Source organism: Pinus tabuliformis, chromosome 1_1 (genome assembly GCF_031772625.1).
Source record: "Pinus tabuliformis cultivar Carrire ecotype Pingquan chromosome 1_1, CPIR1, whole genome shotgun sequence".
NCBI classification, from domain to species: Eukaryota; Viridiplantae; Streptophyta; class Pinopsida; order Pinales; family Pinaceae; genus Pinus; species Pinus tabuliformis.
Window position 1 is genome coordinate 443,134,874 of NC_142297.1, and position 27,609 is coordinate 443,162,482.

Genomic DNA, 27,609 nt, shown 5'->3' on the forward strand with positions numbered 1-27,609 from the left:
GTGTGATTGGTAGTTTTAAAGAACAATAGCACCTTCCCAATTAGATTCACAGAGAAAATCACCTAAGAATTTTTTTTTCTTTTTCAAATCCGCAATGTCGACTATTGTTTTCCTTTTGGATCTGCAACATCACTCTTTTGCGTGCCTTATCTGCTGAACTGGAGGGGCTCATGTGTGATGGCTTATTGAGTTGCACACCTGAGCTTACCCATTCCAGAAACAGCTACATTCTGCAGAATATTCCACATCTGAAAATACTTCAATTGGATAATGTTTATCCTAATCTTCAACTGAAAAAATATGTTTAACCTCATCTTCTCCTTACACGTAATGATAATGGACACGGATGTGTAAAGTTAAGAGCAGGTCAATACTAAAATTAATACTGCACTTTTAGCTTCAGTAACTCTCGCCATAGAGGCATGTGGGTGGAACATCTACCGAGATTGCTGAAAGGAGTAGAAAAAATGGAAGTATGGAGCACAACAACACAAACTTCCTTCTCTCAACGCGTAGTGGCGGTAGCAAGTGACGGTCATATGCACTAATTATCCTCAATTACGACATCCCCCACTTCTCTGTAGTACTATGGGATCAAGCACCAAACCAGAAAATCAATTTCTTGTCACGGCCTATTACTCCAGAATCAATTGGATGTTGTGATGTCGATTTCCTACCATGAGAAAACATGGGGAAATAGGGATGCCTAATATGAAGGCATGTCTTGTGGGGAATAGTGAAAGACCTGGTGTTCAGTTAGAGGACTACACCTATCTTCGTCGTCCCTCATACAAAACACAAGAAATTGTTGTAGAAATAATGATTGACCAGGTGTACGGTACATGATGTCTGCATGAATTGTGTTTTCCTACTTTATAGTATATTCAGAAGGAAGCCTTCACACTAGGTCTAAAATAATTGTTGTATCTACTTCAACCCAAATGTGGAGGCACACGAATGTTACTTACGATTGTTTGAGTCATGAATGTTTCGATACATTCGCCTTCCTGTTGAAAACATTCAAACAACCATGCCTATGTGATCCCTGGTATGGATAAGTATTGGAATACTTGAATTCCTTTGAATAAAGTTTCCCTTTGGTTTATAGAAAGGAAAATACATATTTCCACCTTAACAAAAGGGATGGGTGATTTTGTAAGTTGTCATAAAATCATAAATTTCATTTGTGTAAAATAGTCGCGGGATATTCATGTAAATCTTGTGGGTAATGCCTGATAAGGGCAGATGAGCTGCCAAGGCAGCATGTTGTTGGTCTGAGAATTTCAGTAGCTATTTGCATGGGGAACATTTCTTGGTTAACTTTATTCTAGGCCAATCGTGAAAGTTGCATATAGGAATATCTAGGTCCTCCATATAAAAACTCTATCAGATGCATTGAAAACAATTTTTACGACTTCGATTTTACTTGTGACTTCTGCCATTTTCAGTGATTTTTGGATGCAGTAAGTAAATTATGAGTACTTATGTACGTGTGTGTATAGTTTACATGAGTTATTTTTTGCATAAAGCATCCCATAAGAATATGAATACCTTCTGTTATTTTCTCCTCAAAGTTATTTGATTTTCATTATGTCTTGAAGATTGTATGTTCATTTTTTCTCGATGAGTGTTGAGCTAATTTATGTTCCTAAACTAACACAATTATTTACTTATCAATCCGGGTTGTTTATTCTTGGAGGCAAATTCACTATTTGTGAAGATCAAATACAATCAAACTTTGAAAGATAAATGATTAAAAACTAAGAGAAAATATATCTTAAAACTCTTGATTCAATCAGCTTAAAAGAGGAAACATTGAAAGAGTTCTTGAACTCAAGAAGTCTAATTCCAACTCAATTATTACTTCATGAATTAGAGATGATAACCAGAAACTCAAGATGCATAAATCATACATGAAAAAGGCTCTTAACTTAAGAGACACTTAAAGCTTTCCCTAATAACTCATTCATCTCAAGATATAAATCTGAATGAAAACAAACTATTTGCATGTAAATAAAAGAGACTACTTCTAATTCACCATTTCATAGAGAGAATGCCCAACTTGAACATTTGTTTCCCAACTCAATTAGATGATGAATAAACCATTAACAACTGAAATCAATCACTATTCATAATCATGATGCAATCTGAAATAAGACTTTGAAAAACTAAAGCTACCATCAACCAGATTTGCAATGAAATAAATCTAGTCTAACTTGAAAGTGTACTTAGCTTGGAGTGGGGGCCCTCCACCCTTGCCTTGCACACTTATGAAGACGATATCAGAAGCTTTATATCAGCAAAACATCCATGTATTGATCAGCAAAATGAAAGTAACACAAGTCTCCAACTTAAGTCTTCACACCAAAAATATTACAGCATAAAAGTATCATATGTCGAGTGTTTTGAGCCATCAAAGTGTGGCTCTTAAATAAGAGGTTCATGAAACCAACTGATATAAAATCACTCTAACAAACATATCTACTCTAATCCACCTATCCAAGTCGAATCCACCTTCCTCATCCCAAGAAATATGACTAATATCTTGGAATCCCAAAACAGCCCTATTTAGATGGGATTTCTGGATGACTAGTCATGATTGACTAGCTCCAAAAAGGCATAATAAAGCTCGATCTGGTTGAACCAAGCATAGGTGGCTTGGTCCTAGTTCCCAAGCTTTCCATTCATGCATCCCATTCGTGCTAAGGTGGCCTGCATCCATATCAACCATAAAGTGATTACGGGAATTTCTGAAATTGCCAAAATTGCACTTAAAATCAAACTTTTATAAAAACTCTAGAAATTGACAAATTAAAGTTAAATACCTGATTATACTTCAAATATTCATTAAAATGAGATGGATGAAGTGAAAATGAAGGATAAATGGATAGTTAGATAAGTTTCTCAAAGCAAAAAGAGATCAAAACTGAAGCCCAACATCTCTCCCATGCTTATGATCAAGCATGTCCCCATGCTTGCTTGCTCCTCTTGGACCTTCTGCCCTCTGAAGTAGATGTTGTACCTGTAGCTGGTTCCCTGTTCACACAATCAAATTCTGATTCTTGCCCTGCCTTTAACATTGTTGCCTTCACCTTTTGTTTTTCATATTTAGCTTTCCAAATGTTTTTATCTTTTAACCACTGAAATGCCTGTTTGGAAAGCAATTCATTTCTCCTTTTTAGCCTGCTTATTTCTTCTTGCAACTTTTCATTTGTTTTCATTAGTTTTGCATTGTCCTTTTTCTGTGCCTTGTTCTCTGATTTCAATTCCTTTTCCACAATTTTGCTTATTTCTATCTGATCTGTTAAGTCTTGGATTTTGGCCAAATGAATTTCTTTTTCAAAATCCTGAGTGGTTTTCATTAAGGATTCTCCTGCATCATTATATATGGAATCTCTTTCAAGGGGCTCTTGTGCTATATCCTGCTCTTCTGGTTTTCTAGGAGAATAAGCTTCTACTTCCTTCTCAAGATCAATAGAAGTTCTATTCCTATGAACAGACATAAAAGATGTTTCAGTCTCATGTATGGCCATATTCCTAGCTCTGGTCCTTGGATATAGGGGAGAATTCATCATGCTTCTACTTTCCTGTTCTACCTTTTCCTGTATATCAATAAGATGTTCTGTAAAATGATTTTTATGCATGAATTCTTTCCATTCTAGGCCCTTTGATTTTACCTGGTATTCCACTAAGATTTTAATTAGCCCCTGATGATAGATTTGTGCTGACTTTGGCCTACTTTCTTGTTTCACTAATTCAATCATTTTTACAAGACTTTTGTGCAGGAAATATGGTAAATTGATTCTTTCATCCCCTTTAATATGCTGTAGTAATCTAACATGATATAAATGAGCAATGTTGTAACCACGATCACATGTTAAAAACTTCTGAACAACCAAGACTAGTTCCTTCCATGGTTCATTGAACCATTCCCTGGGTATCCCCTTAGTCCTATCAAATGTTCCTTTTCGGTTCTTTTCAAGGAAGAAAGTCCAGCCTTTCTCCTTGAAATGTACACCTTTGTGATAATTTTCCCCTATCATCGGTAACTCTAAGGCTTTGGACAAATACTCTTGAGTTACTGGGATATTGACTTCTCCTATTTGAGTTTGGTCATGACTGAAATTATGGATGAAGTCTTTAGTTATCTGATCTGAATAGCCATTAAATTTATGTAGGAATCCTATCATTCCTGACTGATACAATTTCTCTATAGTTTCTTTGCTCCAACTCTCAATTTGAAATTTTGGTTCTACCCGGTTTGTCATGTTTTCTGTGAACCAATCAATATAATCCTCTGTTGTTACTAACTTCATTTGAACAAAAATTATGGCTATTGTTTTTAAATGAAATTGTAAAAGCAACGAGGCTTACCTTCCCCCTCTGACTCAATTGTTAATCTGCTTGACTCTGTCCTTTGTAACCTCTGCTGTCTTTCTTCTGCACAAACTCTGTTTCAAATCCCTGTTTAAGGCACACAACACCTGAATATCTTCGATCAATTACTCTGTTTTCTGTTTGTTTTGAAAATTAAATACACATAAGCAATAACCATGTTTCCTTAACTCAAATTAACATGCGTTACTGTGTATTTAAACAAGCAAAAACTTAAAAAAAAAATTGCTCTCGGCCTCTCAACAGATCCTTAAAACATTCTCTGATTTTTCTCAAAAATAATGACTGTATATAAGCAAAATGCTCTCGGCCTCACTGAATTCTCAAAAATGATGACTATATAAACGAGGAAATTGCTCTCGGCCTCACTGAATTCTCATCGTTTTTACAAATGTAAATACAGAGCTATAGCCTAGAGGTCTAATCACATTCGCTCACCTCATATTCCTCACTGCTCATGTCAAACAAATGTCAAACAAATTTTTTTAAAGAAACACAGTCAATGAAACCCTCGGCCTTAAGGCACAAAATAATGCAAAGTCGATTTCAATTAGGATTTGCAGTCAACGCAACAAATTTGCAGACAATCCTATGCATTTTAATGGCACAAATATATGAATATATGCGCTCAGTGAAACATGAACACGGTTGAAGATTCGTTTTGACAAGCACCCCTACAGCATTCCTTTGTTCTTTTTGACAATCCCCACGGCATATATCAATGCGTTACAACTCATATATACACACAACAGCACTTTCAAAATCTCAATTTAATGCATATGTCGACATTCTATTCGGTGCAACCGTGTATTCACAAACCCTCATGACTTTGTTTGACAGCCGATGACAATGGCGCATATTGAAAACGTATACATATACATTTGAAGACTCGGCGGCTCTCGACAAACAAATAGATGCAACTATAGTTCAAACAAACAGTGTTTATAAATACAACAACCCTCACGCTCAGTCATTTGAACTACCTCACCGCGTTGGATGCACTTGATTTCTCATTTCCCTCTATCGTGTAATGCATGCAACCAGTGATTTTAAATGCTTGGCCGATTATTATTGTTTTCACGCCACAGTCTATGCATTAACATTTAATCAATCCTTCCCTACGTGCTGTATACAGAGAGTTATCCCGGATTTTTAGAGTTACCTGGCTGTCACTGGCCGCGTGGGACGCAAACAAACCTTCGAATCCCTTCTTTCTCGGACAGTCGCACTGATGTCAAACAATGAAACCTTGTGAGTAATGGCGGACTCAATCTTATCTACAGTCGCCGAGCGAAAAGCATTCAAGTTCTCACCTTGTTTGTTTGCCAAACTCGGCTTCTTCGCCTCAGAATTTCCCTTTAAAATTCCTCTCAACTCACTCCTTCCGCCTTTTGCTTTGTTTTTGGCACAAACCCGACTCTCTGAGCTCTCGGCAATGAGGAAATGGTGGTTTGAATCAACGCAGGGATGGTTATTTCATGACCGTTTCTCCGTATACCCTGCGGTTCATTGTTGGTAGACGTTGGTAGCTGGCCGTCCTCATTGACTCAGTCTCCCGACTGAGCAATGAGGATGGCCGTATGGCTGTTTGAATTACTCATTCTCCGCCGTTTCCATCAACCAATACCCTCTGACTGGTATAACACCGTGTCACCTACCGTATTATGTGTTGAGCTGTTGGGCTGCGTGGTGCATATGGTTCTTTATTCCATTCACTGCTGCTGTATTGTTGTATTACGGCCGCTTCCATACCCTTCACGATAATGATATAACGTGATTATTATCGTTCATATTACCTGGCTGTAGCACCACTGTGTGATCATTATCATATGGCGTGTGCAATTATGCCGTAAACTCATTTCCTCCATTCCATACGATGTATTCATAAAGTTTATGACTTAACTATATAACCTTTGCATGCGCACTGTTATATCATAGTTTTGGTCATATCTTTGTTTATGTCTTATTGCTCCTTTACTATCGTATGGGAATGTTACGGTTTGGTGCATTTGATATATGTTGCAATATATATATACGCCATAGTTTCACTTACCACTGCCGTTGAATGCTTACGGCCTCTCTTATATCACCATTGCATTGCATGTTCACGGCCTCACTTATATCACCATTACATTGCCCGCGGTCCTTATATTACTATGTTATATGCTGTTGATTATTTGGATATGCGCCTTAGGGTATATAGATATGTCTTTATATTATTTGCGCAATGCTTTTCATACCCATTTCCTTTAATATATACGCATTCTATATGTCTTTTGAAACATTATTAGGTTATGCTCATTTGAAATCACTTTAGCACCTTATAACCTATAATGTTTATGTTCAATGCTTTTAATAACTTTAGCGCATATTCTTATAACATAGTTTTTATAATTTAAAATGACCATGGGGTCATGTTTAAAATTATAATCCTTCTAATGCTTGACTTCATGTGCAGGTGAAAAGAGTGGTCTCAGTGTGATCTCTTTGCATTTAAAGAAACTATCTAGGGAAAGTTTATGTGAATGAAATGAAATGGAATATGAAACAGGGAATGTAGGGTATATACTGGGAATGAATATTAATGAATATTTGCAGATACTTAGTTCAATTAAATCAAAACTAGAAGTTTCTAAAAAAAAATTGAATTTCAAGCACAAAAATGGCTTATGAATATACTCCCTTGCTGTTGTTTGTACAGGTTGAATGTTGAATGCTATGTGTTCAGGTGGAATGGAATCCAAAATGTTGTGGATAGTAGACTTTTTATTACTGCTTCTTGTTTACTATGCTCCACTTCTTGAATTGTTCAGGTCCCTTTGAATAATCTTTCATTTCAGGTCCCTCTGCAATGCTTCGGAAATATTGTGTCGATTCTATTCTGTGGCTGCTGCAACAAGTTTGCTTCAGGTCCCACTGCAATATTATTTTATCTCAGGTCCCTTTGCAATACTTCTGGAATGATTTGATCTGCTGCAACTAAGTTTGCTTCAGGTCCCACTGAATAATGTTTCAACTCAGGTCCCTTCAGGTTCTGCTGCAACAAATTTGCTTCAGGTCCAAAGTGATCAACATAATACCTTAGCTGTAACAGCTAAAAGCTTGCTTCAAGACTCTCCCTTGTTGAATGTTTGACTTGTCCTCAAGTCAATTGTGGAAAGGTCCTGCATTGAAATGATGTGAGAATAGGAAAACAAGAATAGTGAATTCATAGAGTCCAGGTTTCCCTGGTTTTCCCCTATGAATTCGTGTTTGCTTAGTGCCAGTTGCCTGGTTTTCACCAGCAAACAATTTATTTTTTTATTTATTTTTTTCTCTTTTTTTTTTTTATGTTTTGTTGTTTTTTTTTCTATATATATTTTTTATTCTTTTTCTGAACTGGAAGATGGTTGAGCCATAACTTCCAGTCCTGATTCTTCTACCAGTTGTTTCATGAATGTCTCTTTACTAATAGGCTGATGATAAACTTTCAGCCTATGACCATTTACAACAAATGAGGTGGGGTCCTGGTCAATGGTCTTTATCTTCACTGCTCCATTATCAAAGATTTCCTCGATTTCATATGGCCCAAGCCAATGTGTGGTAAATTTTGCCTTGAAATCTTTGAACTTGGAGTCAAATAATAAGGCCCAGTCTCCCTTCTGAAATGTCTTGGTTTTAATATATCTGTCGTGCCACTTCATTCTTTGCTCTTGTACCAATCTTGTATGCTCTATAGCTTGCTGACGATGCTCATCCAATTGATTTAGCTCCATGATCCTTTGTTGTTGTGCTTCTGTCAAGTCTATGCCCAATTCAGCTGCTAGCCTAAATGTTTGTATCTGGAACTCAATAGGCAATAAGGCTTCTTTCCCATAGACCAACTGATATGGACTAAACCCAGTTGTATTTTTCCATGTTATTCTGTAAGCCCATAATGCATCCTTTAACTTCTCAGACCAATCTTTCTTATTCAGCTGCACTGTCTTAGTCATGATGTTTTCTAAGACCTTATTTGTGGATTCTACTTGACCATTTGCTTGAGGGTGATATGGAGTAGACTTTCTATGTTTAATCTTGTATTTTTCTGTAAGATCCCGTACTAACTTTGATGTAAACTGTGTTCCTTGATCTGTCACACTTTGTCTAGGTACTCCATATCTCACAAAAATTTCTTCAAAGAGGAATGTGACCACTGTGTCTTCAGTTGCTCTGCTCACTGCCTTGGCTTCTGCCCATTTTGTTACATAATCCGTGCATACCAGAATGTATCTTTTTCCATTTTACGGTGGATTAATGGGTCCAACAAAGTCAAGTGCCCACTGTTCAAATGGTTCAATGAGGACTTGAGGCTTGAGCGGCATTTCATCTGACATGATAGGTCTCCCTATTCTTTGGCAACTGTCACACTGTTTGACATATGCCTTAGAATCTTTGAAGACAGATGGCCAGTAATAGCCCAGTTGTAGCGCTTTGTATGCTGTCTGTTTGTCTGCAAAATGACCACCACATGGTTCGTCATGACATGCCCTGAGTATATCTAGTATTTCATCTTCACGCACACACTTTCTAATCATTAGATCTGGACCAGTATAAAACAAATCACCATTCACCCAGCTATATCTAGAACTTTCTCTAACAATTTTCTTTCTTTGCTTACTTGTGAATTGAGTTGGAAATTTTCCAGATGACAAGTAATTAGCAATATCTGCAAACCAAGGTGTTTTGACTGTTATGGCAAATAGATGTTCATCAGGGAAGTTGTCTATCACAGGATTTGGGTCTTCTGGTGATTGGATACGGGAAAGAAAGTCAGCCACTTGGTTTTCTTTGCCTGGCCGGTCTTGGATTGTAATGTTAAATTCTTGCAATAACATTAGCCATCTTGTAATTCGTCCATTAGTGATGGGTTTGTTCATCAAGTATTTTATTGTTGAATGATCTGTGTGAACAAAAACTTGATATCTTGTTATGTAATGTCTGAATTTGTTTACTGCATGTATGACGGCTAACATTTCCTTTTCAGTGACTGTATAATTTGTTTCTGCATGTGTCAAATTCTTACTGATAAAGTATATTGCATAGTTGAACAAATTTTCTTTCTGCCCCAGAGAGGCACCTATTGCAGTGCCTGATGCGTCAGAGGAAATATGAAAAGGCAAAGACCAATTTGGCCCTCGAAGTATGGGTGCCACTGACAGTTTATCTTTTAAAATTTGAAAAGAATTTTGACAGCTATTCGTCCATTGGAATTCAACATCTTTTGCTAAAAGTTTAAACAGGGTTTGAGCTAATTTGCTGAAGTTTTCTATGAATCTTCTGTAATAGCCCGCATAGCCCAAGAAACTTCTAACCTCCTTTTGAGTTGTAGGTGGCATTAAGTTAACTAGGAATTGAATTTTGGCTGGATCCACCTTAATTCCGGAGCTAGAAATATGGTGTCCCAGAACTATACCCTCTGTTAAATCCATATAGCATTTTTCGTTACTTAATGACAGATTTGTTTCAATACATCGCTTCAAGACTTTCTCAAGATTGTTCAAACAATCTTCATAGGTGTTTCCATACACTGTGAAGTCATCCATATAAACTTCCACACATTCATGGACTAGATCAGCAAATATCGCAAGCACTGCTCTTTGAAAAGTTGCAGGTGCATTGCATAAACCAAAAGGCAAAACATTATATGCATAGGTTCCCCAAGGGCAAGTAAATGTAGTTTTGTCTTGGTCTTCTTTTGCTATTCTAATCTGATTGTACCCACTAAACCCATCCAAGAAAGAGAAGTATTTCTTTCCAGCCAAAGAATCTAGCACCTGGTCAATGAATGGTAGAGGAAAATGGTCTTTCAATGTAGCCTTGTTTAATTCTCGGTAATCTATACATACCCTCCATTTTCCGTTTTTCTTTGGTACAACAACCAATGGTGAAACCCATTGACTATCTGAAATAGGATAGATGAATCCAACATTTAGCAGTTTTTGCAGTTCTTCTTTCACTATTTCTTTCATCATTGGATTCATTCTTCGTTGTGGTTGTCTAACAGGTTTAAGTTTATCATCTGTATAGATGTGGTGGATACATGTGTTAGGATGGATTCCTTGCATGTCAGTGTAATCCCAGGCAAATGCTTTTGAGTATTTCTGTAGTAATGCAATTACCTCTTGTTCTTGTTTTGATTGCAGCTGGTTTCCAATATTTAAATATTTTCCAGGTTGTACCTCAATTGTTTTGATTATTGGGTTGCTAATTGTGTTTACAGGAAAGATGTCTCCCAAAGAGTGCTGCAATGTTCTAATAGTACATGTTTCCTGAAAACATTGATTCAAAAGTTCATTTGCAGCTTCATATTGAACTTTCCTTAGCTGCTCTGAAATATTTGGTTTTGAGATAAAGAGATCCATCAAATCTTCATTCTCCTCTTCTTCTCTAAAATCATAGAATTGATTGATACTTAAAACTGCTTTTATTTGTTGCTTTTCCTGGGTTTCAAGTATTGATTCTAAAGAAGTGGTTTGTGCAGGTGAATAAAGAGTGACATGCTTCCTCTCATCTCCATGTGAAATTATCATACTTCCAGATCTACATCCTATGAAGGCATCAGCAGTGGCTAACCATGGTCTGCCTAATATCAAAGGATGTCCTCCTAAGTTTGTCTTTGGTTGCAAGATCAAGAAGTCAACAGGATACTCCCATGAATCCAAGGAAACTATGATATCTTCTAACATTCCTTCAGGAACAACCTTAGATCTATCTGCTAATTCCAATACCGTTGAGGTTGATCTAATGTTGTTTAATTGCAAAGTTTTCATTGTTTCCATTGTCATTACGTTGATAGTTGCTCCCAAGTCTATTAATGTATTAGGTACAGAGAAATTATTTATTGATATGGTAACCATTGGGATACCAGGATCAATATATTTTTCTATTACAGTTTGAGTAGACATGAGACTTGCTAATTTACCAATGACTTGGATTGTTGCAGGATCCTTTTTCTTTCTTTCTTTCCTAAGGCACAATTCCTTTATTGTCTTTGCATATATCGGTATTTCTTTGATGGCTTTTAATAAAGGAATCTTAACATATGCATTTTTTAACTCATCTAAGATATCAAATTCAGGAAGGGTTATTTGATTTTGAATTTGTTGTTCTACCAACCTTTCAGGATAAGGTGGTGTTTGTGTAATATTTGCTCCTTTCTGATTTTGTACCTTAGTTTGTGTGGTTTCAGATGATTCCCCTTGTTCAACTGGTTCTTCTATAATTGGAGGAGAATCTTTCTTAAGTACTTTTCCAGACCTTAAGTGGACATCATCAAGAGGAAGAATTGAATATGCAGGATAATATGCTGCTTCCTCTACTGTATATGCAGATTTGTCCGCTTTGTTATTTGGATTTGCCACCGGTTGGGATGGTAATTGTGTTGGTCTGGGTTGATTTGAAGGTAACTGTAACTGTTGTGGTTGTGACAGGAATGGTGGTGGATTCTGCTGCTGGAATGGATATGCAGAATTTTGTTGCGGAAATGGCATGGATGAAGGATATTGTGGGTATGAAAATGGTTGTTGGTACTGTTGCTGGTATTGCTGTTGATATTGTTGAGACTGTTGTGGTTGTTGGTTTCCATAACCATATCCCCTCCAACCTTGTGCAGGTTTTTGTGGATATTGTTGTGGAGGCCAAGCTTGCCATGGCATTGGAGGGGCCCAAGGATTATAAGATGGATAAGCATAATTTTGCTGAGGGACTTGTGGCTGATTTGGTTGTGGCATTCTAGGTGGCCATGGTCTTCTTGGTGCAACATAATAGAAGCCTTCTGCTCCTTGCATTTCTTCCATTGAATTAGTTTGTAATTCTTTTAATGTTACACAATTTTCAGTGGAATGATTGCCTGTACAAAGACCACACACTTGAATGCTATCTAAAGGACAATCTCTCAAAGGATGTTTCTTTTTACATTTTGAACAAAATATTGCTAAGGCTTGTTCTTGTTCCTCCTTTTTCTTATTTGCCTTTAGCACATCTACTTGTGTCCCTAATGTACTCAAAAGATCTGTTTTGAAATTTTCCAATAGACTTCCTATTTCAGCCCTTGTTATCCCTCCTGCGGCTGACTTTGCTGCTTTGGAACTCACTTCCCTTCTTCCGGCTTTTGATCTTCCTCTAGAATATTTCTGACATAACTCGACAATTTCATCAAATGGAAGATTTGAAATATCTCCTTTACCCATTACATTTAAAATGTCAAGGTACTCATCTCTTATGCTTTTGAGGAAGATTGTTCGAACAATTTCTTGGTTTAGGGAATGTTGTTTAGATTTCTACAGATTATATGCAAACCGTTCTAAATATTCTTCTAGATTTTCATCTTCTTGCTGTGTCATTCTAAACACATCTTCCCTTGAATCTCTAGATCTGCAATAAGGCTGATATTTCTTAAGGAAGACAGTTCGCATATCATCCCAGGAGGCTATTGTTTGTTCTCCTAAACCCATAAACCATTTTAAGGCTGCTGCTTTTAATGTTGCAGGGAAAAGACGGAGCTTATGGACATCATCAGTATAACCATATGTTCTACATAAGATATCGAATTCAAACATGAATGAATCTGGATCTTCTGTAGACATTCCATAGAAGTTTGGCAACACAGAAGGTGGAATGTTTTTCATCTTTACTTCTTCTCCTAGTATTGCACTTGTATCTATTATTGGAAAACCAAAAGTAGATTCTTGGTCAAGTCCATCTTCTTGTCTTTTCCTGTCATTTTCTAACTTCCTATCATTTTCATGTTTCCTTTCTTCCTCTCTCTTCCTTCTCCATTCTCTTTCTTGTCTTTCATTTTCAGCTCTTTTTTCTTCAGGAGTAAGATGAATGGATCCATGTCCCTCTTCTTCTGCCATTTGTGGAGTTGTTTCAATTTCAGGTGGAGGTTCAAGTTGCGGGAAGATAGGAGGATCGATGGGTGGAAAAACAACTTGTTTCCCTTTTTCTTTTAGTTTTCCGGAAGTGGAGAATTTTTGCTTTGTCTCCCAAGCTGACAAAGTTTGCCTTTCAATCAAGGTTAATCTTTAGCCACTTCTTTGTTTTTCTATCAGTTCTTCAATGATTGGATTACCAGTAACAAGTGTATGTGATGATCCTATCTCTACTTGTGGGGGGTTTTTGATAAATCTACCTTGAGGATCTCGAACTCTAGGCATATAGAAACATAATTTAAAGAAATGAAATATAGCTAATGTTTTTGTGTATTTTGGATTTTATCTCTCTATTGACTATGCTGATATTTGCCTCCCTGGCAACGGCGCCAAAATGTTGAGCTAATTTATGTTCCTAAACTAACACAATTATTTACTTATCAATCCAGGTTGTTTATTCTTGGAGGCAAATTCACTATTTGTGAAGATCAAATACAATCAAACTTTGAAAGATAAATGATTAAAAACTAAGAGAAAATATATCTTAAAACTCTTGATTCAATCAGCTTAAAAGAGGAAACATTGAAAGAGTTCTTGAACTCAAGAAGTCTACTTCCAACTCAATTATTACTTCATGAATTAGAGATGATAACCAGAAACTCAAGATGCATAAATCATACATGAAAAAGGCTCTTAACTTAAGAGACACTTAAAGCTTTCCATAATAACTCATTCATCTCAAGATATAAATCTGAATGAAAACAAACTATTTGCATGTAAATAAAAGAGACTACTTCTAATTCACCATTTCATAGAGAGAATGCCCAACTTGAACATTTGTTTCCCAACTCAATTAGATGATGAATAAACCATTAACAACTGAAATCAATCACTATTCATAATCATGATGCAATCTGAAATAAGACTTTGAAAAACTAAAGCTACCATCAACCAGATTTGCAATGAAATAAATCTAGTCTAACTTGAAAGTGTACTTAGCTTGGAGTGGGGGCCCTCCACCCTTGCCTTGCACACTTATGAAGATTATATCAGAAGCTTTATATCAGCAAAACATCCATGTATTGATCAGCAAAATGAAAGTAACACAAGTCTCCAACTTAAGTCTTCACACCAAAAATATTACAGCATAAAAGTATCATATGTCCAGTGTTTTGAGCCATCAAAGTGTGGCTCTTAAATAAGAGGTTCATGAAACCAACTGATCTAAAATCACTCTAACAAACATATCTACTCTAATACACCTATCCAAGTCGAATCCACCTTCCTCATCCCAAGAAATATGACTAATATCTTGGAATCCCAAAACAGCCCTATTTAGATGGGATTTCTGGATGACTAGTCATGATTGACTAGCTCCAAAAAGGCATAATAAAGCTCGATCTGGTTGAACCAAGCATAGGTGGCTTGGTCCTAGTTCCCAAGCTTTCCATTCATGCATCCCATTCGTGCTAAGGTGGCCTGCATCCATATCAACCATAAAGTGATTACGGGAATTTCTGAAATTGCCAAAATTGCACTTAAAATCAAACTTTTATAAAAACTCTAGAAATTGACAAATTAAAGTTAAATACCTGATTATACTTCAAATATTCATTAAAATGAGATGGATGAAGTGAAAATGAAGGATAAATGGATAGTTAGATAAGTTTCTCAAAGCAAAAAGAGATCAAAACTGAAGCCCAACAATGAGTGTTGTGGATGAATGATAATAATATATGGCTCATTTGTTTGCTTATAATGAGCTGAATTGTGTGATTACATGCATGGATGGCACAAATTTTCACTAAATACCATGATTTAAAATTGGTTTAAGATACTTACACATGATAGACCTAGTTTTAAATGTTTATAGTTGAGCTGGATGAATGAACAAATTTGTAATATTTGTAAAGTATGGTTATTGTATTGAAATTTTGGATGATGGATTTTAGTGGTGTGGTCATCATGTCTTATAAATATGAATGCAAGTGTTGAAAGGGAAGTTTGAATCCTATGTTTAACTGCGTGCCAATAGGTCTCTTCTTCCATACTGTTATCATATTACCTGCTCATATTAAAATTAAATTATCAGTTGTACGATTTCTATGCATAATCTATCCAAGGACATAACTTAATGGGATGAAGGTTATACTCCTAGAGATCTTAGGAAAGGATGAAATATGAAGGGAAGAAATGTTGAACTCTTATGAGGTAATTGGCAAACAAAAATAGATAAAATGACAAGTGCTCTTTCCATAGACCATGGCCAACACGAGGAAAAATAAAAAATAAAAGTCTATAGATGGAATCTATATAAATCACATGAAATAATTTCATGACATTCTATCAACATTAGCAAAAATTGATGGTTAATTAATTTATTTCCATCCTAGAACATATTCTGAAGGTTTTCCTTATTTGTATCTATTCATGAAGTTTTCCATGAAAGATCGTTAAGCTCATGAAAGACGAGATATTAGACTATGTATTTTGGTTATTTATACTTGTCTTTCAATTTAATATTTTTGCGTTGATTAGTGCATCTACATGTAATGATGCAATCCATTTTGGATGTGGTTTTTCCACTAGTTGAACTGTTTAATTCACCCTTATTGGGAAAATGCTCCAAATATACATTATTGAAGGAAACTAAACTTAATCAGGTCATTATTCTGATATTCAATAGCAACATGCATATTTAATAAGTTGGAACCTACATGTTTATTTTTGAATAAATAAATATCCCAATAATTGTAAGTGAGATATGCAAGAGGCACATAGTATATTTCCAATCTAGACTAAATGGGGTCAAAGTTGTGAAGAGTGTGCACAAATGTAATACAACTCATTGTATGCATGTTGGAGAATACATCATACATTAATAATTTATGACTCTAATAATAAGGTCAATTAGACTAACACCCAAAAGTACATCTAGTGTAAATACTTGATGGGAGTGAAAAAACATCTCCTAGTGCCTCTCAATTAATAGCAGAAAGACAATATTAAATACAAGCCCCAAGGCACATTCTAAAGTTCACTCAAATTCCAATGTGTCAATTATTGTAACTCAAAGTATGCAACCTCAAACCCCACAACCTAGAGGTGCATATCAATCCAAATATAGATGGGTTTCTCACAAATAGGGACCTTTCAAAATCTGCAGCAAGAAAAAGATGCTTCCAATAAAATGATTGTAGATCTTACGAATGTACTTCTTGTGGAAATTGATAAGATTTAAATGATATGATTACTATATATAAACAAAGTGTTAGTGTCGGTCTTGAGCCCTCCATCAGTGATCAATAACTCTTTGCATATGCATTTATAGGTGTCTCATCAGTGTCAGTTTTGCATCCCGCTAGGCATGCCATAACACTGAATGGAGGAGCTGGTCTTTGTCTTCTTGGCTTTGCTGGATCAGGTCATACAACAATATAATTGAGTCAGGCTTGTTCTTGTTTTTGTCTTAAAGTCCCATGGTCTTAGGTTTAGGGTTTTGAGTCAAAATCATTTTAAGGTCATGAGTCATGGTCAGTAAGTGCCCAGCAAGCCGGAAGGAGTTTTGTACATATGTTTCATTGTCATCTTCTTCAGCTACAGCTCATTTTATGCCTTGGATTTAAAAACACTGTTTTTAATTACAAGGTCATGTGGATTTTGAAAAAACAAAGAAATTTTCAAAAATTTGTAAAAGTGCCGGCAACAACCCTGGTTCCTTCGCTACAGTCCATCAGGCGGTCAACCTGCAAGAAGAACGGAGTTAAACGCATCAAAAAGCTCATTCCAGGACAAAAAGACTCTAAAATAGTGTTAAAGAGAATACAAAGGTTTAAACATTATAAAGTGGGTTTTTAAAGTCAATTTTTTTTTAAATATGAGCCTATAAAAGCAAATTCCCTCTTGAAAGGTCTTCATTGTGCATTTGGAGCAAGAAATTACAAGCAAAAGGCGATTAGAGAGCGGAATTGGGCAAATTGCAGAAGTTTCAGTCTTTTGGAGGCTGCGCGACCAAACGGAGGGGCGCGACCAAAAAAAGGCCAACGCGCTGTGTTAAATTACACAGGCGCGACCAAACGGAGGGGTGAGACCAAACTGGCAGCTTGCGCGACCAAAAAGTCTGCCCGCCCTAAAAACTCTCCCAAACGCTCAAATTCACTCCAATTTTTAAAGGTATGCCTCCTCCACGTTTTGTGTAATGGTGTTGGGGTTGCAAAAGAAGATTATGGTCATGATTTTATGCAAGGAAATCCATAGAAAATAGGTTAAAATGACTTGATGTTTTTGCATGCTAATGTTAGGTAGTATGTTTGTTTTTCAAGGCAATTTTTTCCTTAGTCCCTCCATTCATTTTCCCAATATAAAATCACAGGTGTTAGGATGTCATTTTTATTAATCTCATTTGCAAAGAAAATACTCAAAACCTACCCCAAATTCCATGAAACCCTAACCCCTCCTGAACCCTATTCCAAACCCTGTTTCTACCATGTATCATGCTCTAACCCTAAGCACTACTATACACAGCAATTCATGTATAAAAACACAGCAAAATGAAAAAGAAACATTATAAAAAAAAAAACAAATAAAAAGTGATGACAAGGCATGCACATAAGAAATTGTAAAAACAGTGAAAATGTCATTTGCATAGCCTTATAAAAAATAAAGAAAAGTGTCATTTTGCTGTGTATATGTCAAAGATTCAAAGCTGTGTTAAAGTCATCACAAAATTCATCAAAAATACAGCTGCATAGTTATCAAAAGAAGCAGTCTTGCTGTGTTAGGGTTTTGTATTAGCATGGTTTTCATCCCCTTTCTCAAAACTCTGTTTTTCCCTACCTATTTCCCTATGTAAACCCCAATTCAATTGCTTGTCCCTTCAGTTAAACTCCCTAGGCAATTGAATGTCCCTCCCTATGATCAAAGCACACAGTCAAACCCTAATTCCCCATGGTAAAAGCATGATGAAGCTGCCACTGTCCTAAATGAAGTGCTGTTACAAAAATTAGTTGGCAGTGATTATTAAAAGGGTTTCACTGTCCCCCCAAACCTAATTCCTAATATCCTCTCTTTTCCCTAATTCCCAAGTTATCAATTCCCTCTCCCTTCCATTGTAACATGATCACAGCAATCCCCTTCCCTTCTTCTTACAATCTAATACCCAAAATCCCTGTTTCATATTAGCATCAAATGGTCATTTCAAAATGTGGAAAAAACAGAGTATGCTCATGAAAGATATTTGAAGACAAAATATAAAAGCAGCAGCCTGTTAAATGTTTATGATTGATGCTACTCTATTCCCTTATACTTTCATTCCCTCCATGATGAAAATCTATATTGTCCTTTCCCTTGGTGATCATAAAACATATTTCCCTAATACAGTATTCATTTGCAAATGATGAAAGATGGAATGACATGTTTAGCATTATGTGATGTTTTCCTTCAGAATTCCCTGCTTATATATATATTTTTTTCCCTTTCCTATATGTAAATTCCCTCCCCTAACATATCCCTCATGATGTTTCCCCTTGAAAACAGCATACTTCACAGCATTTTGCAGGCAGGGCAGCGGTCATTTTGACTTATTTATTCCACCTTGCTCAATAACACCATGTCAACCACTGAGACTAATGAGCAAGGTGATGACCGATCATCATCTACTGAGATTGAGATACAGCAGAGGCCTCGTAGGGGAGGCAAGGGTGGTCATCACAGGAGGGAAGAGCCCACATCATTGACAGAGTTGCAGGCTTGCCCATTGGCAGTGTCTTGTTTTCAGCATATGGCTTGTTTTCAGTTTTGTGAGAGGCTGTCACACATCCAGCATCACAGAGACTTGGCCCGGTTGTTTGTCCTCCATCTCCATGACAGGCAGGTCACCCTTGCAGGGGTGAATTTTGTGTTTTCTCCAGAGGCTATCACAGATGCTACCGGGATACCCAATGTGGGTGAGGTGTGGCCGAAGCGCAAGTGGGTGGACCTGGTATACTATGAGCCATATGTTAGGCCTGCCCATGTGCATCACTTGACAAGGAACTTTCCTATCAAGTTCCTCCGAGCAGAGTATATAGACACCATGAGACTCATTATGCACTACTTCACATGCGAGGGGAGATTCTCACGAGTATTTTCTTGTCATATCCGCATGATGATGCACTTCACCAGAGTGAGGATGATGAACATTTCGGCATTCTTATTTCATGACATTCAGAGGATAGCCACTACCTTTCGGAGACAGACTCCAGTACAGCAGCTCCGGAGCCTATGCCATCATGGTCTTATTCAGCTAGTAGTTTCCCATCAGCTGAGCCAGCAGGGCATCCCTTGGGCGGATTTCATCTCCCGAGATGTTTTCACACAGCCACATTCAGGGCCTGAGGCAGTTCATGAGGAGGGAGGGCCATCACATCAGCCCGAGACCAGCATCCCGAGACACATGGCTTCTTCTCCTCGGGTCACATATCAGAGAGGCCACAGGACCTTATTTGCAGCAGCCCGACGAGTACTTTCTCTACAGCCAGTGGAAGGGGTCTCGTCTTCATCATCAGAGCAGCGAGTGTTATCTCCACATCAGGTGGAAGGGGCCTCGCTTTCTTCATCGGCACAGGCAGTACGAGAGGGCAAGCAGCCCATGGTTGAGGATGAGGCAGTTGGCGAGGCACATGATGATTTCACTGGTCGTGATGCTCATTCTCCTCCTTCTTCAGATTTCTATGAGCTCCAGAAAGAGAACCTTGTGTTGCAGCGGAAGCTTGAGATGGCTCAGTGGACTATCACTTATTTAGAGCAGCGGACCAAACAGCTGGAGACCGAGAAGGAGTTGGATGAGTTATGGAGGATGCGATTTGACCGAGTCATCAATCGCAGGAGGCCTGGGGACCCACTGCCCATGGATAGAGAGTTATTGCTCATCCGAGCAAATTGGCGCTTGGAGGGACTGTTAGACAAGGCAAACCGTGACAACAAGCTGCTCCGGAACATGAAGACACACTACTGGGCAAGATTACATGTTTGCAAGGCGAGAATAAAAATTCTCCAAAGAGAGCTGTCAGAGGCCCGGAAGAAGAAGAAAAGGACAAATCCACTCCGCATCTTGGCTGAGGCATCCCTCACTCATCATGGTACTGATCAGCCTTGATCTAGCATCAAAATCTGAAAATTTTGAGAATTTTGGAGCATTTTGCAAATTTTTGGTAAAATTACAGGTTTTGCCCACGGTTTGGTCTCACCCCGGGTGAGACCATTTTGAAGGGCTGCTCGGAATTTTGCAAAATTGGCATTTTTGGAAAGGGCATGCAAAAACAAAAATTACCAGTACTTGGGGGCAGCCTAATTTTGAGTTTTGAGCCTCCAAAAGCTCAAAATACACCTTAAAAATGACTTTCTGCCCACTTTTTGAGTTGCAGAAAGTGACCTTGGGAGAAATGGTTTTTGAGGGGTCAAATCAACACCAAATCTAGAAATTCCACTTGGGATGGAAAGTAGACAGGCTAAGCTTTCCAATGAGCCATCTTGCACCTGATTTGGATCAGTGGAACCCACTCAAAAGTAGCTGCAAAGGGGCGCGACCAGAACTTCCAGGAGCGCGACCAAAACCTCCAGATTTGCCAATTTTTGACTAGTTCGGCCAGAAAAGCACTATTTTCACTTTGGTTGACTATTTGGGCATGTAAATGATGGATTATTGTGTAAATTTCATGGCATTAGATACTTTTACTCTTCTTTACCACTTCTAGAAGCTTCTTTGATGTAAATAGTGAATATTTAATGCATAGATAAGCTTCCTAAGTTTTAGAGGTAAGTTGTTGAGCTGGCCTATTATCTAGTGACTGATTTAGAATTAGTTGCAACAGCTCCTAGGAAGTTGAGCTCGACCCCTAGAGGTGGGGAAAGAGGTTTGACCTTCTATATTATGCCTTCTCTTTCTCATTTTGATGGTTGGACTCTAGAGGGAGAAGTGCTATTGTATTTTTGACTTGTATTTTCTGCAATTTGAGGAAAAGGAAGGCCAGGGTTTTGCAGACTTCATTGTGGATTCTTGTGGATTATTATGTTGATGGTGTGTCTCCTACTGTTATTGTAAGTGTGTTTATGTGTTCCATTTCTTGATCTCTTGCTGTTATTTAAACAAAAGAAGTGATAAAGTTTGAATTCATGCATGCCATGCTCAGCTTTCAATTTTGTTTAAAATTTATGCTTTCCACTGTCTAGAGAGGATTCGAATTCATTGTTTGCCCTCTTTAGCCTCTTTTCTTTCTTCCCTGATCATCTCTTTCAGTTATAGGCATCAGCATAGACTCCTACCTTGCCCCAAAGACCCACCTGCAAAAACTGAGCTCAATCCCCGCACCCTAAATTGCACTCCCTCCAATTGCCACCAAAAACCCAAAAAATCTTTAAATCAACCCCCCTTATCAATTTACTAGCCTAATATCTTTGATCCTAATTGGTCAGCTTATTATATTATAAGATCTATCAAATCTGACCCGAGAGAGCCTTCTCATACCTCGTAGGGCTAGCTACGAGGTGAAATGGTTTGATGTAGCCTTGAGAGTTTGTCTATCTCAGCCTAGGTGAATTCCAAGCGCTAACATATTGGCGACCATACTGGGGAAGAACATCTAAATCTTTGCTCATTGAGTGTGTTGTTTCATAAGTCTTAGACGGAGCCTGAAGTTACGCCAGAAGCCTTTGAAAACGCTCTTGTTTTACATCAGCGTTAGTAGATAAACGCTGCTTCAGTCTATCTCCGTGGGATTTGTGAACATAGCGCTTCAGTGACATCTTTATTCCAGTATCATTATGGACTCTAAGCTTCAGATGATAAGCTAAGAGTTTCTATTTGGCTGAGTGGTTTTTCCTTTCCTCGTTTATTTGTATTTACAAGCTGGCTTCTGATCCAAAATTGATTGTTAGATCTAATTCATCGCCTGCTGTAATTAAATATTTTGAAGATCTTGATTTCGACGAGGATTTTGAATTGTCATTGTTTAAATCTAAATCTGAAAGTGCACTCGATACTTTGGTTCTTGATCCTGACTTTGCAGCTGTGATTGACCTCGAAAGGCATAACAAAGTGGTTGAATCTTATATTTTGCGGCATCTTCAAAGTAGTATACATGCTTCAACTCTTGTTGATTTTATTGAAAACATATCTGATCATATTGGGTCTACTATTGATCAAGCTGAAAATCTTCAAACTTCCCTCACGGCTCATCGAGCTTCTTTCCCTCCTTTCATCTCTATTTCACCTGTTTCGCCTATAGTTACACTTCCCGATACCCCTGTTGGTTCACCTCCATCTACACCTCAAACTCCATCATCACCTTTATCTCCGCCAACATCCCTTCCCCTTATCACAACCCCTGTTATTATACTTCCACCTCCTCCTCATCATACTCCTTCTACTCCTCCACCTCCCCCGCCTAGAGCCATGGCTGCCCGATTTGCTCCCCTTGTTCTCCCTGCAAACCTTCATGACATGCCAGCTGACTACCAGAGCAAGATACCAATGTTTGATGGCACTCCACAGAGTGTCTCAGCTCAGCAGCATGTTGACCGGATGACTACCTTTTTTGATCTGTATGAATTGGATGAGGAAGATGTTACCATGAGGTTGTTCGTTCAGACTTTTGGAGGAGAGGTCCGGAAATGGTTCAGAGGGTTGAGAGCAAATAGTATTGTTTCTTTGGAAGCACTTCAAACACAATTCTTGGACAGATGGGAAATCAGAAAGGATCCGCTGCAAATCAATGCCGAATATAACAACCTTAAGAGAAATCCGGGTGAGTCCGTTCAAGACTACATCATAAGATTTAATGCAGTGTATAATGCTATACCAGATGATCTTAAGCCTTCTCGAAAATCTGCCTTGCTCAAGTTCCCGGATGGTTTCGATCCGGAGATGGCCTACTCACTGCGGGACCGAGATCCTCCTACTTTGGAGGAAATGCAGAAAATTGCAGTCAGTGTGGAGGCTAATTTGAATGACAAAAGGGCAAGAATGAAGGCGGAAAAGAAGGTCACAATCAAAGAGGAGGTAGCATCCACTTCTCAAGTTATTCGGAAAATGGAAGAGATGTCAAAGGCACTCCAAAATCTCAGTCTTGGCAAACCGGAACCACAAGTTCGAAATCCGAACTTTAGAGGCCAACAACAGCAGCCCCAATATAGGATAAAACAGCGGGAGCCACGAGGACAAGAGGCAGCAGTACAGCAACCGATCCAACCCCCATTTCAGCAAAACTATGTCACTCAAGAATCTGAAGATGAGGGTGAAGGTCCCGGTGAAGAAAATCATTTTTTCACTCCCGATGACATGCCCACTTACATCACAGAAGAAGACGAGCTGGTAAGTAATGCTTATGCACCTCAAGATGAGCATTACATTCTATCTAATGATGTGGCACTTCAAGATGAGTCTGAGGAATATCAAAGAGGTTATCTAAATGCCTTATCAGCTCAACAAGGCAAAGAGAGACAGCTGAGAAACCGAACAGTACCTATACATCCACTTCAAAAGAAGGCAGAAAATGCGGCAAAGAATGGTGCTGCTGTTCCGCAAAGAAAAGGTAAAGAAATCATGGATTCTTCATCAGCCCCAACAGCTCCAGCAAACAAGATGGATCAGCCATCAAATGTACCTAAAGATAGAGCAGAAAAAAGAGATAATCCGGCCAAAGAAAGTGAAAGAAGTCAAGCGTTCAGCATTGAGAATGAAGTCTCAAAATTGAAATTGTCCATTCCACTTACTGAAGTCATGAAGAACACTACTTACAGAGCACAAATTTCTAAGATGTTCAATACTGATCCAATGTTAGATGCGGTTAATGTGGAGGATGATCAGCCGGAATTGATCTTTGGGCCAGCTCTCAATGGTGAGTCACCGGAAAGCGATGTCCCGCCATTCTATATCAGCTTGAGAATTCATGATTATGTGCTTCATAATGCTATGTTCGATTCGGGAGCATCACACAATTTAATGCCCAAGGCAATAATGGAGAAGTTGGGACTTGATATAACTCGTAACTACCATGATCTATACTCATTTGATTCCAGCCGAGTTAGATGCATCGGTCTGATTAAAGATTTAGTTGTTAGCTTGGATCAAATTCCCGCAAAGAATCTCTTGATGGATGTGGTAGTAGCGGACATTCCGCCAAGGTTTGGCATGCTTCTTTCAAGGTCATGGGGATCAAAACTCAAAGGCACTTTACAGCTGGACTTTTCATATGCCACTATTCCGGTGTTTGGACAAATGAGGAAAGTCTATCGAGAGCAAAAGATGAAGTATATGATTACAAGCAAGGAAAAACCGGTAAATCATCCTGTAAACTATGTACAGACAGATCTAGAGTCCTATGTTTTATTTGCTGATAGTTTTAATGAAGTAAATAGTCAATTAGTTCAGATAGAAGATATCCCAGGCATTGCTGAAGATGTTAGAGAAGTATTGAGAACGGAAAGCAAAGAAAAGGCTGCTGTCATAAAGTCAATTGCTGAGATAAATGGACAGCAAGTCATGACTGAAACAACATCACAAGTACAGCCCTTGGATGATGATGAAGATGGTCTTTGGACCATGGATTTCGACGGGGCAGTGGGCAGCGATGGAGCAGGCATTGGCGTATGGATCCGCAGCCCATTTTCAGTCTCTAAACAAGTTCCAATTAAGGTACAAGTTTGCTCTTATAAATTGGCTTTTGATTGTTCAAATAATGAAGCTGAATATGAGGCCCTTATAGCTGGTTTGAAAATCCTCCGGAAATTAAAAGCAAAGAAGATAGCAATTTATGGCGACTCCGAGTTAGTGATCAAACAAGTAAAGGGGGAATTTCAAGCTAAACATCCTCGTATGCGGGCTTATCGCAATGCTGTTCTAGATATTTTGAAGCGGTTTTCAGAGCATACTTTAACATGCATACCCCGGATACAAAATGGAGTTGCCGATGCTTTGGCTAAGGCAGCAAGCAATTTAAAGATACCAATGAATTCGAGTAACAAGTTTGAAATCTATGTAAAACACCGCCCCACAATCCCGGACAACCAAAGGAATTGGCAAGTCTTTCAGGATGATGAGGAAATCAAAGACTTCTTGCATGGAGAAGGAAAGTTTGAAGAAATCTCAATTGACATGGAGCCTGAAGGAATAAATCAAATGGATGTTTTGCAGCTGAAAGACAATCATATTCCAAAGGGACTGATTCCTTTAGAAGAGCTTTTTGATCAAGACGATGTGGCTCGCAAGCCAACTTTGATGCCAACCGAAGAAGGTGTGGAAGATGTCAACCTTGGGACAGTGGAACATCCAAAGATGGTGAAATTATCGAAGGCCCTGCCACCCAAGGTAAGGAATCAATACATTAGATTGCTGTCATCATTTACTAATGTATTCGCTTGGGATTATTCAGATCTAAAGACTTATGATACAAGCATAATTCAACACACTATTCCAATCAAACAAAATCAGAAACCTTTTCGGCAGAAGTTGCGGAGGATCAATCCCAAGTTGTTGCCCTTGATTGAAAAAGAGGTAAATAGACTTTATCAATCCGGAATTATAGTTCCCGTTCGCTTTTCAGATTGGATTTCTAATCTAGTGCCAGTGAGGAAGAAAACTGGTGAGATTCGGTTATGCATAGATTTTAGAAATTTGAACAAGGTATCTCTCAAAGATAACTATCCGCTGCCAAAGATGGATCACATATTGCAGCGAGTAGTAGGTGCCTCCAAGATGTCATTGTTGGATGGATACTCCGGCTACAATCAGATCCTGGTCCATGACGATGACCGTGATAAGACAGCCTTCACTACACCTTGGGGAACATTTCATTATGCTAAAATGCCTTTTGGTTTAAAGAATGCAGGTGCAACATTTCAGCGAGCTATGGACATGGCTTTTGCCAATGAAAAGGACATATTTTTAGTTGTTTATCTTGATGACTTAACGGTGTTTTCTAAATCCGATGAGGAGCATCTTTTTCATTTGACGAAAGTTTTTCAAAAATGCAGAAAATATGGCATCTCTTTAAATCCAAAAAAGAGTCTCTTCGCCATGAGTGAAGGTAAATTGTTGGGACATATCATTTCCAAAGATGGTATACGTATTGATCCCGCAAGAGTGGAGGCAATTCAGCAGCTAGAACAGCCCCGAAACAAGAAGGAGATACAATCTTTTAATGGTAAATTGAATTTTCTGCGTCGCTTCATTCCTAATCTTGCAGAGCACTTAAGAGAAATGACTAACATGCTTCGGAAGGACAGCGAGATCAAATGGACTGAGGAGGCAGTCAAATCCTTCAACTTAATCAAGGTAATCTTGTCTTCAGCCCCGACCTTAATCAGCCCTGATTATACTCAGGATTTCATATTGTTTTCTTTCGCTTCCGAGCATACACTAGCAGCAGTTTTGATGCAAAAAAGAGAGGGTGTTGAAAGGCCAATTGCATTTTTCAGCCGGATCATTAGAGATGGGGCATTAAACTATAACATCATTGAGAAACAAGCGTTGGCCCTGATTAAAGCATTGAAAGATTTCCGGCTTTATATTCTTCATTCTCATGTCTTAGCTTATGTTCCTAGTGCAGCGGTAAAGGATGTCTTGGTACAAACAAAGCCGGAAGGTAGGAGAGGCAAGTGGATTGCTGCTCTCTTGGAGTATGATGTTGAAATCAAGCCAACCAAGCTGGTTAAAGGACAAGGACTTGCTAAACTAATGGCTGAAACAAACCTACATGCGCTTGACATCAACTTGATTGCAGCCTTGTCCGATGGTGAAGGAGAAAATTCAGCGGTTCAGGTATCAGACATTTTCATTAATTCTCCTTGGTATACTGATATAGTATATGTACTTCAGAATGTGTCCGCGCCTCCTGGAATGTCAAAGAACAAAGCAAGGACTTTGAAATTGAAGGCCGCTAAATTTTGCATCATGAAATCAGCATTGTATTGGAAAGATCCTGGAGGCATCCTACTGAATTGTTTGGTTGAAGAAGAAGCGAAAACAACGGTAGAAGACTTCCATAAAGGTGATTGTGGAGGTCATTTATTTTGGAAAACTACAGCCAACAAGATTTTGAGAGCTGGTTTCTATTGGCCATCCCTTTTTTCTGATGTATACAAAGCGGTGAAGAGCTGCCATGAGTGCCAAATATTTCAAGGGAAACAAAGATTGCAGCCATTGCCACTCAAGCCGGTGGAAATTAGTGCGCCTTTTCAGCAGTGGGGCCTTGATTTCATTGGTGAAATACACCCAGCTTCATCCGGGCAGCATAGATGGATTTTGACTGCTACCGACTACTTCACCAAGTGGATAGAAGCAGTT